Consider the following 14872-nt stretch of genomic DNA (forward strand, 5'->3'; position numbering starts at 1 on the left):
GTTGTCCGCAGACAAATCGAATACAACAAGAGCGTCTACCACATAAAAAAACACAACATTTAACCTATCTCATACTCTCCCACCCTCCCCAAACACTCTTACACCCCAACACACTCTACTAAATACAAATTTTAAACCAGGTTTCACTGCGCTGTCCGCGGACATCCGCGAATCCAAGATGGCGGGCGCTACCGAAAATCTGATGTGCTTCACGCTCCACGCCTTCCAATCAGCGAACACGCCGCATGTCCGCAGACATCACGCAAGCCAGTTGGCCAATCAGGACACTGTCCGCGGAGCGAACAGGGAAGTGTGTTCGCGGACCGAGCACAGATATCACACATTTTTTATGAAGGATTTTCAACAAATCTGCAAAAGCACGCTTTCGGGACCAAGCCGCTACTCCTGGTCCAAATTTGGTGAAAATCCGTCCAGCGGTTTGGACTGTAGGTAGTCTATGGGGAAAAAAAAAGTTTTGGGACCCCCCCTATAACTTTGCCCCCCCTGGACAAATCCACACCAAACTTTGCAAAATATTGTTATATATATATATATATTACACGGCCACGGTAGTGGCCGTGTAGTTATGGTTAAGTTGCTGTTTCCATAGGAAGAGCACATTCTGGGCGGGTTATAACTCTGCTCCTCCTGGACGAATCCACACTAACCTTTGCAATAAAAGTGTATGGGCCACTGTGAATTTGTTTGCAAATTCTGGTGATGTTTGGTCCAGGGGAGGAAAAGTTATAGGGGGGTCCCAAAACATCTTTTTTTCGCATAGATTGAATGGGGGAAAAACATTGCGCACATCTACAGCCCAAACCGCTGGACGGATTTTCACCAAATTTGCGGCAGGAGCTTGGTTTGTACATTTGGTGCCAATCCATCCAGTAGTTTTCTTTAAAACTACCAAAAAGTACATCTGAAAAAATGTGTGATATCTATGTCCGCTCCGCGGAGCCACTTCCCTGTTCGCTCCGCGGGACAAGATACCGATTGACTAATCCGTAGCGTTATGTTCATGGACAAGTGGCGCGTTCAATGAGTGGATGTTGAACGGCGTGAAGTGCGTCAGATTCTGTCGCTGCGCCTACCAATTTTCATTCATGTTTTGGTGTACGCGGACATCGCCGCTAACACATATAAAACAATCACCATTGCACTTCTTAACCGAGGCAGGCACCTGCACTGTTTGATGGAAACAGCGGTTCTGCAAGTGTATGGGAGTAGCAGTTCTCATACATGCATTCAGATATGTTGTTGCAAAGTCAGAATGTATTTTCATTCTGAGGGAAGGTCACTTTGCTTTTTTGGTTGTGAGCTCAGTAGGCCCACGCATCCGACTTAACCCATAAGGGTCAATTGTTTTTTGACCTTGAGCGAAAGGGAAAATTCAGTAAGAATGCAGGGAGTGCAAGTTTGGAAAAAATACCATTTGATAAAGTTATGTATTCAAAACGTTTGTAAGACACATGTAATATCAGTTGAAGAAGATTCTTTGCTGTAAGTACATCGCTGTCTGGGTTTAACGCAGACAATGGAGACGGTAAATATCATGTAAGTTTACTTTTGACGACTCTACACCGGAATGAGTTTTAATTTTTTATTACCAGAACAATAATTTTGGCATTGTAACTGAGGTGCCATCTTTCTGTGTAGTTGTCATTTTCTTTTAAACTTATGGAGAGTGCAGATTCTCACCGTGTGTAGGCTATTATTAGGTCCACCCATGTTCAACGCTATTATTTCTTTAAAATGTCATGTATGACAACATCGATTTGTGTATCAGTTTCCACGTTCTTTTTGTCTTTTTTGAAATTGTTTGGTAAAGGTTGGGTATTGATATGTATTTTCTGTTATGTTTTCCGAACAGCTACATTCTGCCGTACTGTGATTGCCATGGATTCCAGATGCCAAGTGATGGGTTCTCTGCACGCCAGATGCACGTACTCGTGACCGGCAGTTCAACGCTATTATTTCTTTAAAATGTCATGTATGACAACATCGATTTGTGTATCAGTTTCCACATTCTTTTTGTCTTTTTTGAAATTGTTTGGTAAAGGTTGGGCATTGATATGTATTTTCTGTTATGTTTTCCGAACAGCTACATTCTGCCGTACTGTGATTGCCATGGATTCCAGATGCCAAGTGATGGGTTCTCTGCACGCCAGATGCACGTACTCGTGACCGGCTGCCTAATGACACTGTATTGTGGGACGACCGGCCCGGCCCCATTTGTCCATACGCTGGAGTGGCCATTAAGAGTAACGTAACATCTTTTATGGTGGTGTAGGCCAAAGTTCATGCCGACGTCTTGGAAATCACTGTGCAGCCGAAGCGGTTGCTTTATCGAAAGCGAATACTTTGTGTATGCGAAAAGATCAACGTGTGCCTCACGATTAACATTTTTTCGATGACGACCGAACAAACAAAGTTACTATTTGATTGAAAATGGGAATAGTCTGATGGTCTCTGACAGTTTATTGTGAAATTAAAGTACTTTAAAAATTCTAAAATTGTTAATGTTTTCCTTTAAAAACAGTTTATTATTTCAAAATGTAACATGCTACGTTGTACGTCGCTGTGTGTTGATTTGCAGGTTCTGCGTCATGGCCCATAGGTGCTTATGGGCGCAATCGGCTACGCTGGAGAGTAACGTCATTCAAAAAAGTGTACAATATCATTAGGGTTGGTTATGTGATGAGATGTGGGAGTGTTTTCGTATTACACAAGTGTCGTAATGTAGTTAAAAAACGTAGCGTATACCTTTATTGACTGAGGGGTAGGCTGCAACCATGGGGAGTGGGCAGAATGTCAGGGTCATGGTATAAGGTCATGATCCGCACAATGTGGCTACTTGCCATGACCAGAAGGGAGAAAAGAAAGGATTACAGTGGCCATGTCGACCTGGGACTGGCATTGTGGTAAAGTTGTTCGACATTATGATACATTTGAAAGGGAGGAAAAAAGTGCTGGTGGTAATATGTTAACAGCGTTTCCTTTTTGCTTTTTGCAGGCTGCCATGGAAAGCGAAGAGGGGCATGTATAGAACTTCCCTTTCTATGGTGGCCATCTTGGAAAAGAAATCCTCTTTTTCAGTAGCACATGTTACTGCTTTGCAAATCTAGATTGTTAATGGCAAATGTTATTGCGTCTATGTCCTTTACTGAGAAATATAAAGTAGATGGAGTGTATGCGATTTATTTTTTTAAATATTTTTAAACTGTGAAAGGTGGTTCTTAAAGGAACATTTACTTTGTTTACGGATGGCTTTTTTTTGGGAAGGACAGCTAAGAAGGAAAGTTGCGGACGGAAATGAGCAAAGAGGCACCAAACAGTAATGTGGGGGGTAGGTGGATGGGGGAAAATGTTGTGCGTGTGTTATTTGTAAGGTAGGGGCAGTGTTTCTCATGCTCCTTCATTACAGCAGTGGTGCTGTTTCTTGGGTAGGAGGATGACCTTAGCTCATGTCTTTTTCAGATACTAGTACTTTTGCTAAAAGTATGTACTGTGTACTACATTGTTAATGGTTGACTACGAATAAGTGTTCGAGCTGTGCAAGGGAAATGTTGAAGGTGGAAGTTCCTACATCAGTAAAAAATGTATTTCCACACTGTCCACGAGGCATACATCTTATTGTTAAGTGTGTATGGATTCTCGGACATGTCACCGTGCTGTGCGCCAGCATATGGTCATGTGGCATTCTATGCAAGGTGTGCAATGAAGTCAGATGTTACTTTACATTATGGTTACGTGCTACTACTACAAACCGATCAACTTTAGCAAAAAAACTTTTTTAAAGGGATGTTATGAAGTTGCGCTACTAAAAACCTGTGAAATTCAGCAAAAAAATACTTTGTTATAGGGACGTTATGGTTAAGTTGTGCTACTAAAAACCTATGAAATTCACTAAAAAAAACTTTGTTAACGGGACGTTATGGTTCGAAGTAAAACCAAAAAACCCTTGAAATTCGCCACCACTGTGCACTGCTAACACTAACACCCAGGACATCAAAGATGACATCAGAAATGCACAGTGGGGGCGCGAGTTATGGTTGCTTAGCTTTCCATAACTGGCAAATTTCAAGCGTTTTTGGGATTTACTTCAAGCCATAACGTCCCGTTTTTTAGTGGCCGAAGGCTGTGCTCCCAAAACCAACTTTGTACATAGTGAAATTACAAGGCACAATGGTTCCAATATGCTGTGGTGTTTCTGCCCTGGACCCAGAGTGTTGCCTGCATGTCCAAAGGCCATGCACCGTAGACTGAAGTCATAAGCAATGGGGTTATAAGTGAATATGGGTGTGGTGTAATGCGGTAGTTGTGTACACGTCCTAGCGTCTTGGCTGCATGGCTGCAGACGATGGTCCCAGAAGTTAACTTAAAAGTAGTTAATTTACAAGGACCATGGTTTTGATATGCAGCAATGGTTGTGGGTAGGAGCTATACTCTTTGTACCTTGGTCGTAAGGCGCAGGTGGAAGGTTACACAACCAAGATGCAAGGGGCAGCCTACAGCCACAGCAGCATATTGCTACCATAGATTTGACGTGTAGGTTCGCTTGTGTACAAAATGACTGCTAATATACTTACGCCTTACTTTATTCAGAATCCATATATGTTTAAAATGCATTTAGTACTTGGCAGAAGTATCCTTTGTTAATTTCTGTGATAAAAGAAAAAGGTATGTTAGTTTTTGTATTTTATGAAAACTTACTACATTGCATAATAGACAGTTAACTTTTTTTTTTTAACCCTCATATTTTGTTTACAAACCAGTGTACTGTGCATTCCGCTCAGTTTCTGTGTTTGCTTTTCTAATCCTTGGGTCTGGGGAAAAAAAATCCTTGTCGGATTAAAAAAAACCTTTATTTACTATGGTACTAACTACGTCCTTGTTTCCTTTGAGTTCTTCCTTCTTCTTTCTGATTATTGTTATGTTTGTTGCCTTGCTGCCGATTTCTAACAACAGTTAGATACCTGTAGGCGTATTCTAACTGTTCGTAGTCTTTCACATAATTTTTCGGTAATCTTGAAGTACACATTATTTATTAAATTTTGGCTTTAAGAAGATTAAATACGCATTTTTTAAGATTAGCTGGCAATCTCTGCTTTAGAGTAATGGTGCTATCATTACATTTGAACCATCCACATTTCTTTTTAATGTATGCTGTGTAGTGACCTGTATTGGTTGTAGCTCCTGCATGGTAGATAATACCTATTGTTGTAAAGGTTTTCTTTCCAAGTGACACTTGACCGTGTGTGAATCCAGTCAGTTTGCAGTTGTTTTTAGTACCATCTGCATTATAACATAGAAGCATAAGTATTATGTAGGCACTATGTGATTGTATCAGTAAGGTGGAGCGATTGTCTGAATTGCAAATAGTACATAATCTACCATGGTTTGCATTCTGTACAAGTTGCTGAAATGGAATAGATTCACAATTAGGTATGTAAACATATACAAATCGCACATTTGGGATTTGTTCCTGTATCACATTGCTACAGAGAGTGCATGTATGTTTCCACATGTACGAAATCTGGAAGATTTCATTTACAGGTATGCTTTTGTTTTCCAATACTAGTAGTAAGTACATTAGAAATTCTTGTGGACCTTCTTGTGAGTTTATAGTGAATCTCACCATTCTAGGACAGTGGTCCAATTCTTGCCTTATTCCATGCACACTGTACGTGTTGTCAGGATTGTTTGTTGCATTTCTATGAAGCACTAACATTTGCAAACACAATTGGTCTGTACTGTGTAAGTAAATATTGTTAACAATTGGTGGCAATTGAAATAGAATATTCATTGCTACATTTGCATAGCAACTTACCCCAGTTTCATTTGCAAATTTGAATGGACCAGCTAGTTCTGCATCTGAGTGCATTTTTCAGAGTTTCTGTTCCTTCTTTGAAGACGTACCTGATTCACATTCCCTAATAGGTTCTTCTTTGTTTGTGGTAATTGATGAAGCTTTAGCTTCTTTTGTTTTCTTTGAGGGATTTGCTGTTCGATTCTGTTGCATTTCTGTTTGATTTAGTTTTCTTTTACCACGTTTTACTTTATCTGGAACAAGATATTGTTTCAGATGGGGGTGTACAGTAAACGCAGTCTACTGTATTCTACAATGCAAGGAATATCAACTTTGACTTTACTTGCATCAAAGTTCATTAGCAATAGACTGTCAAGTGTACGTAAGCATGATAATGCTACGTAGCTCATGCCTTCTTTAAAGACTGTGTTTCCTATATCTATCAATGCTTTGTCTAGGGTAAGACCTTGGGATTTATGAATGGTAACTGCATATGAAAGAGTTAGAGAAAATTGTTCTCTATGTACATACATGTTTTTGAAGAGAAGGAATCAAGCAATTGAGCGCCCTATCCTTTTCACTTCTGAAAGTTTATCAAAGCGAATATTGACAAACTGAATATTGCTATCATGTGGGTATGATTGAAAGCCAACAACTGTACCCAGTGCTCCATTAACTAGCCCTTGCTCGATGTCAAGGTTACTTTTAAGCATTACTCTACAATTTAAGGATAATTTTAATATTTTTTCCAACCCAGCTGTGTTGGAGATTGAATTTTCTAAACTACTTAGTCTTGTTGTGGCTTGCTCATACATGGGTACTGTCATATCATGTACATCTAGTTTGTCTCTAGCCCTAATTTCCATTATTGGTTGTATTTCTTTATTGAACAATGTTTCATTGAATTTGAAACAGCTTGCAAGAGTTGGCATTAAGGCCATGCAATTGACATTTTTGTGCGCTAATTGTTCCATAACAACAGTTGCACATGCGTTATCGCCATAAAGTGCATAAATGTGCCGGTTTTTCAATACTACTTGTGCTTCTTGCGATAGTACACCAACTCTAATACTTTTCAAAATGTTGGCATAAGTGGGATCTGCAGATTGCTGCATGTTCTCTGTTAATTCTCTGTATTGGAAATGTTGCCAAAGGTTAACATTTCCTATGCTGCCAACAGTTTTACGGCACAGTTTGTGGCCTAAGGTTTCAAAAATGGGTTCACCTTCCACTGGTGACAATTGTAGAAGATCTCCGAAAACGATAATGTGCTTCCCTGCAAAGAGTTCTTCGTTGTTATTTTTAAGTACTTCCTGTAATCTGAGGTGAATGAAAGCCAACATTAGGTTGGACACCATGTTCACATCATCTATTACTAGCATTTTTATTTGTTTCAATACTCTGCGTACTTCCATTGCAGCTTCTGCAGAAAGTTTGTAATAGTCTAATTTATTTTGATGCTCTACTGGAAGCAGTAGTAATCGGTGTAAAGTGACACTGCCTATGTTGTAGGCAGCTAAACCTGTGGGGGCCGTTACAACAGCTGACAGTTTGTTGTTTGTCAATTGTTGGAGGAACTTGCTGATGATTTTGATTAAGAATGTTTTCCCTGATCCAGCTTCACCACTGACGTACAGCAGTATAGGTTTGTAATTTTGGCAGATACATTCTTTATTTTCGTGTTGTACACCATGTTTGTACAAAAATGGTGTGCTGATCTTTGTTAAATTTTGCTTGTTGTACAGTTAAGTCTTCTGTATCTTCTTTATACTGATACATGGTGTTTTCTACTTCTGCCATAGCTACTTCTGCCTCATTTGCTATTAGTGGTTGTCCTAGTGGTTCTTGACTTCCTGTTACAGAAGGTTGACCACTGTCAGAAGAGTCCTTATCTAGTTGGGCCTGAAGTTCTTCTTCCTGTTGCTATTCATTGTGTAACATTGTTTTGTACTGCGTAAAGTTCACATCGGTGATAGCGCTTTCATTTGCTTTGAAAGCATCTTCATAGAAGTCATAGTTATCTAGTATGTCTTCCTCTTTTCTCCATGGTTTAAAAAGTTGTAACAGAGACATGTAATATAGTTCTTTCTGTTGAGGAGTTTTTAATGACAATTTCACATGATTAATTAAGCTTCGTTTGGTAAGTTTCACTAAGCTCGCTTCACAATTGGTCACTCTATATCTACGTTTGCTTTAAAGACGTTTTATGTTATCTTTGTATGCAAAGTTTTGAGCTATGTGGTATAGACACATGCTTTCCAAAGTGCTACTCCTGTTGGGATAGTATGTGTCCAGTAAATTGTTTTTTAGAATGTCTTGGTTGTTGGGATCATTTCTGGCAATTGTTTCTATGTCCTCATATGATTTCAGCACTCTTTTCCTAGAGTTAGCAGGACCAAGACTTAGCCATACTATGTTGTCTGATTTTCCATACAAAGCAATGCTGGTTAAACAATCTGCTGCTTAATTCTATGCGAGAGCATTTTTATGCCTAGGCTGTACAATTTCTGTGATAGTGTTTTGTCTGATGCTAGGTCATCCCAGAGGTCTTTGAAGCTCTGTTTTTTCTGCTTTTTTTAAGTAGAATGTAACTTATCGTGCAGCAGCAGTAGAATTGTCTGCAATGTGCTGCACATCTATGTTTGCGTTCCATAAGAGGGCAATAATTGCATTGTAATCATTGATATATTTTGATTCTTCTGTTCTTTCTATGTAATATGTGTTCTTAGGTGATTTACCTTTAACACTATGTCGAACTGAAGACATGAAGTTGTTTACTTCACCTGTTTCTGTAACTGGTCTAGGGAAACCAAAGTGGCATTTGGTGTAGTATTTACCTTTGTTTTTGTATTTGGGGTGACAATGTTTGCCACATTTGTGTCCTTGAAATTGTAAAATCTGCCCCTGCAACTCTCTATATGTCTGTTGTGAAGGGATTTCACAAGTGACATATTTTTGGATAAACTGCAAAACAGTGCTATCACTGTCATGACCAAATTTAGGTGTACCTTTGATCCATAACAGCATGTGAATATGTGGTGCTCTTCTCGCTTGATATTCTTTTCTCCAAAAGAAGTGTTGCACTTCTCCAAGGGGAGGAACAGTTTTATTGCAATAAAGTGTAGCATGGCAATGAAATGATGATGGAAATATCTCGACACATTCACTGGATCTAGAGAGCAAAGTTCTCCAGGTGTTAATATATCTATGTTGTTTTTGTTGCTGTTTGCTATGCATAGGAACTCTTGTAAATCTTCCCATGCATATTCTGCACAACTTAGTGTAACAAACCAAGTCGGTGGTCCAAGGTTTCTGATCATACAACGCCGTCTCCATGCAGTCAGAACCAGTATTCCTTTGTACCACACATGTTTGCAAACAAATTTGTTATACTTGATTGTAAAACCTCATCTTTGTCCTGTACTTTTTGTATTAACTGCGTAGCTGACATGTTTTGAAAGTGGGTTCCAGATTTCAAAATGTGTGCAACTCACATAGCGTTGCTAATTCACTTTCATAGAGTAGGTGGAATATGTATTCCACATTTTGTCTAAATCTAGGATCTTGCAAATACATTCGTAGTGAGCGGTATTCTGATGCCCCAATCTGAGTGGGTCTATCATCGTATCTTCCACCTTTGCCAGTAGGAAATAGCAATGGAAAAGCATGTGCTTCTGTACTTTTTTCCCATACACTCATTAGTGAACCTTTGGTTTGTCGCATTTGGTAAGTTTCTAGTGCATCATCTATGCTTTCATTGGAATGCAATGGATGAATTGTGTACTGGTCCAAAAGAGTGGATACTGTAGCAGGATCCAGAAGTTCAAATTGTCCAGTTTCTGATGGCTCTTGAATTATTTCAGTCGTTTCCCTTAAGCTTTCTTCAATATTAATTTCCTTGTAGTACTCATTATTGTCTTTTAGATATTGCAATTTTTTGTCTTTTGTTGGTACACCATTTACCAAGACTATTAAAGAATACAAAATTCAACGTTGCACTCCTGAGTGTGTACATTTTCGGTTAGATCTAATGGCAAATAAACTACTTCACCACAAATGCCTTTCACCAATTCAGAGGGAGGTAATTTTGCTGTTTTTGAATGAAGGCATATAATTGCTTGAAATGGGTGAACTGTTTGAATTATGATGCTCTCATACAAATTGAGTTGTTGCAGGATTTTTGGTAGTGGGAACAATTCCAAATTATTTGTAATAGTACGTGAAGGAGTGTGGTTGTTGTCTAATTTTGTAGTGCTGTAACTGCAACATATTAGGTGTTCAGTTAGTTCATATTTGTTTTCTGCTAAAAGGTAGACAGCTAATTCAAACCATTTGGAATCTTAATTGTTTTCTATTTTGTATGCTATGTCTATATTTTTTGTGTTCCTTTTGTAAAACGTTCTGCGGCAACACACACTCATGGTTTGGTACTTCAGCCGATGCACTTTTAAATTTTAGTATTTCTTTTCTGTATGTGTGTAATAGAAGGTTTCTATGTGCAGAATTGTTGCTACTATGTTCTAAAACTATTGCATTTTGTAAGTGGCTTTCACTTCCAAAATATTTTCTCTGAATACGGTCAATTTCTTCTTGTAAGTATTTGGGTGTACCATGCAGAAGAGTATTATTCAAATTGCCTAATTCTGAAGCTGGACTTTTGCATAGTATATTTTATACACTAGATTTCTTACATTTGAATGATGTACCGATATCTTTTTGATATAATGGAAGGTGCTTTACCAAATAGGCCCAGAAATGCAGGCTAATGAATGTCCTTGTAGTCCTGTGTATTTGCGCACTGGACAAATATCCATATTTTGCAGCACTTTCATTTTACTTTTGTCTTTTCCTTTTACATACTGATTGAGGAACTGACGTAAAGATTTAAAAGATGTGTTTGGAATGGCACACATTGATGTGCACGCCCATTTGTATACTGGACGGTGTGGTTCTGTCAAATCGAGAGGTAATTCTGAGTTTTCAGGGGCTACTTTTTGTAAGCAGTGTTTCTTGATGGTATTATTGATTTTTACATACCCTCGTCCACTGCTATGGATGTCAATTGTGTTTGTTTGATTTTGTTTGTATGCTTCTTCATTAAAATATGGTTCTGTGATTGCCGTGTGACTCCAATCACCTCCACAAACATTTAAGAAATTATTTTTGTTCACATTCCGTTTATTGCTGAGTTTCTTTTGTAGTTTGGTACTTAGTTTTGTTAGTGCTTTCATCCTACTTAACACTAATATGAACAACTTCCTTTTGAGAAGGATTGCACTGTCCACGAGAGCTTGTAGGATAATTTTCTACGGTAGGTTTTAAGGGTTGAGGATGATTTTGGACCTCTTCTTATTAGATTCTGAAGGACTCTGTGGCGAAACATTTTTGCTAAAATACTTTTTCTACTGTGGGTTCTTGTTACTATATCTGGATTATTAAGAGCATTGCTAGCTGATTGTTTGGCAACATTTTTGTGTTTTGTGACACATTTTGATGGAAGAGGTAAAGTTTCAGTAGTTGACGCTTCCTTTGTTATGCTAAACGACTGTATTTGCTGGTTTGTTCCTATGTTCTCTACAAACTCTACTACAGATGGATGCTTAGATGGGACACTTTTCTTTTTATTTACTCTAATTCTGCGTTCCTTTCTATGGACTTGCTTTTTGGTAGGCATTCTTTGGTGTCTGTTGAAAGAAAGAAGGCATGCTTTGGTCTGTTGTACAATGCATGTGTGTTGTGTGCATGCATGCATGATTTTGATGTGGAAGCTGTTTGTCGTGGTGTGTGAATGTGCATTGGACTCTTACAATGATTTCTGAAGTCTATTTTTCTATTTATATAGCACTACAATGTGCTTCAGATGACAGTACAAAGTGGCCTAGTGGTGACGAGAAGCATTATTTTTAAACAAAATGGCATAAAATTGAAACAGCTATTTCTTTCCTAGTACTAACATTCTAATGATTACGTATGTTTGAGTCCCAAACACACAGGGATTTGTGAGCCATTCTGCCTGTTATTCTTTGTTTAACAAATGGGGATTATTGAGTAGAATGGTGTAGAAATCAATGTTTGCTTTGGTGCCCAAAGTTAACAAATAACCCACGCACCCTCTTTGAGGTACAGTTAGAATAAAAAGGTAGTACTGCACTTCGGATATGTCGTCTGCAGTATAGGTGCTGTTGCTGTTGCTACGCCAGCAGGAAGCAGGCGTACGTGTACCCGTGCAGCATAAAAGTGCACACAAACAACAAGCAAGTTCAGACGCCAGGATGAACATACCGTTCCTAGCAGCAGTGGTCGTGGGATACCGCAGGAGGAGGAGGAGGATAGTCAGGCCCAGAATTTTCACACCCAGAACTAGGCTTTTTGGCATGACTGATGACCAGGTGTATGGGAGGTACAGGTTTCCACCTCACATAATACTCGACCTGGTCAGTGAGTGGGAGGATGACCTCACATCGCCCACCCTCTGCTCCCAAGCACTCAGCCCCCTGTAGAAGGTCCTTAATGTACTGCACTTTTTGGCCACCGGATCATTTCAGCGGACAAGTGCCATAGTGGGGGGGGGGTCACAGGCCACACAGTCACACTACCTACACCAGGTCTTGGCCATCATGACTGCACGCCCATCAGTGCGCAGGCACATATACCTGCCCAGAACACCTGCAGAAAGGCAGGCTGTCGTCCAGGATTTCTACAGGGTGGCACAATTCCCCAAAGTCCTAGGTGCCATTGATTGCACCCATGTGGCCCTATGTCCCCCCAGGGCATCAGAGCACTGGCATTCCATCAACGTGCAGGTAGTATGTGATGCCAAGGGAATCATCACCTCAGTATATGCCAACTATCCAGGGTCCACCCACAACAGTTTCATTTACAGTATGTCAACCCTAAACCGGGACCTAGAAGCTGGGCGGCATGGCGATACATGGCTGCTTGGTGAGTATAAATGCCACAGCACATGCATGCATGCCAGATACTGAGTAATGTCACAACCCCACTAATGATACCCATCACCACCTCCCCAGGGGACAGTGCTTACCCTCTGTGCACCCACATGATGACGCCAATTCGGAACCCCACCACGCCACCCGAGGTAAGATACAACACAGCCCATATTGCAACCCAGGGCATAGTGGAGCGCACATTCGGAGTGCTCAAGTCATGCTTTCGCTCCCTTGACCGTTCTGGTGGGCAGCTGTTATATGCTCCCCCAGTAGTGTGCAGGATCATAGTGGCAGCATGTGTCCTGCACAACGTTGCAACACGCCGGGGCCTGCCCGTTAACATGGTGGTGCCCCCACATCCCCAACCACATGCACGTATCCTGCGCATGGGAGGGGAAAGGGCACGGGGTGAGGCAGCCGAACACAGCTGGTGGCTAATTACTTCACTTAGAAACACACCCCTGTGGAGTGCACACAGCCCTGCCACATACCAGCTGAAAATCAATGATGATGACATGAGGGACAGCCAACTGTCACAACCATGCCATCCTGAGATTGGTCACCTGGAAGTGTCACAATGTGTGCATCCCTACCTACAGAAACACCACCAATGCTGTGTCATCAAAAGAGACATATGCTGCTAAATGCATGACCTCCTTGCAAAATACAATATGAGAACAGTGCCATGTCACCCAACCCCTCCCCAGCACCGCCACCCAACACACCATGGCATGTCACGATATGTGAGAGCAAACAAAGCAATCCCAAAAACCTGACACAAGTGTCACAAAGTACAGTGTCCCTAATGGAAACTGGCCACACACAATATGTTCCTAGTAATGTTGAACTAACAACACACATGACCAAATACTTACCAACTAAACAATGCATCTAGACAAGTTCAAACATTACTAAAACATGACAGTACTAAGTTAAAGTAGTCGTAGTCATACAATCTGAATATGCCACCATATCGCCCCCTTCAAACTGTAGTCTTGCAGCCTTCAAAATTGCTCTGTGTACTGCATACAACATGAACTCCATCGCCAAAGTAGACGGCCTTGTGAAGACATGAGGAATGAACCTGCAAATTCAGAGGGAGACATGGAAGCAAAACCATACATTAATACACCATGCAGTGTACAATACAACAACAATATACACAAGGAATGTCTACACAGTATTGACTACAGACTGCCCACACAGCTCATGGGAGCCCAACGTCACCGTGTACATCATTGTCTTGTGAAGACATGAGGAATGAACCATCAAATTCAGAGGGGGACATGGAAGCAAAACCATACATTAATACACCATGCAGTGTACAATACAACAACAATATACACAAGGAATGTCTACACAGTATTGACTACAGACTGCCCACACAGCTCATGGGAGCCCAACGTCACTGTGTACATCACTGTCACTTGGTCACACCCTTTGCAAGCCCATAGAAACGGGAAGCAGGAGGGGTGTGTGTCTCATGAACCCAAGCATCTAACCCAAACTCAGGACAAGCCTGCATGTGCCCAGCCGGAATACAGTGGATGCCCACGGGAGCCACACAAGGCAACACACTGTCAAATTATTTTTAAAAAAATCAAAAATGGCCATGTGGGGGCCAGGGGGGAAGGCCACTCAGGAAGTCCGAGGGCAGGGTGCGCACCAACAGCCACCTGTGTGGATGTTGAGAAAAAAAAAACACCTCCATGGGCTCATGGCCTGCACGGCTATGCCAATGTGAGAGAACTGCTGCCGTCGCTCTCATGACCCTCTGCTGCTGCATCAGGAGGTGGTGGTGCTATGGGAGGCAGCCCACGCAAAGCCCTGGTATGGCCCTCCATGGCAGCAAGCATGCAGGTGTGGAAGGTCTCGTTCTGGAGGATTATAGTGCGGAGATCCCCATGCAAAACCTGACGTGATGCCCGGATCTCCTCCCGAGTTGCCTGCATCTCAGCTGAGAGCGTACTTGTGAGGTGCTCTGCCCTAAAATTAGCGGAAGTCTCAAGCTCAAGAAGAGTCCCAGAACTCTGCCTGAGGTTATGGAGTTCTGCACTCAGGGCTTCCCTGTGGGCCTGGGACTCTATTGAGATTGATTGGCGCAGAGTCT

Source organism: Ambystoma mexicanum, chromosome 5p, assembly GCF_040938575.1.
Source record: "Ambystoma mexicanum isolate Mex_15411 chromosome 5p, UKY_AmexF1_1, whole genome shotgun sequence".
Classification (NCBI taxonomy): Eukaryota; Metazoa; Chordata; class Amphibia; order Caudata; family Ambystomatidae; genus Ambystoma; species Ambystoma mexicanum.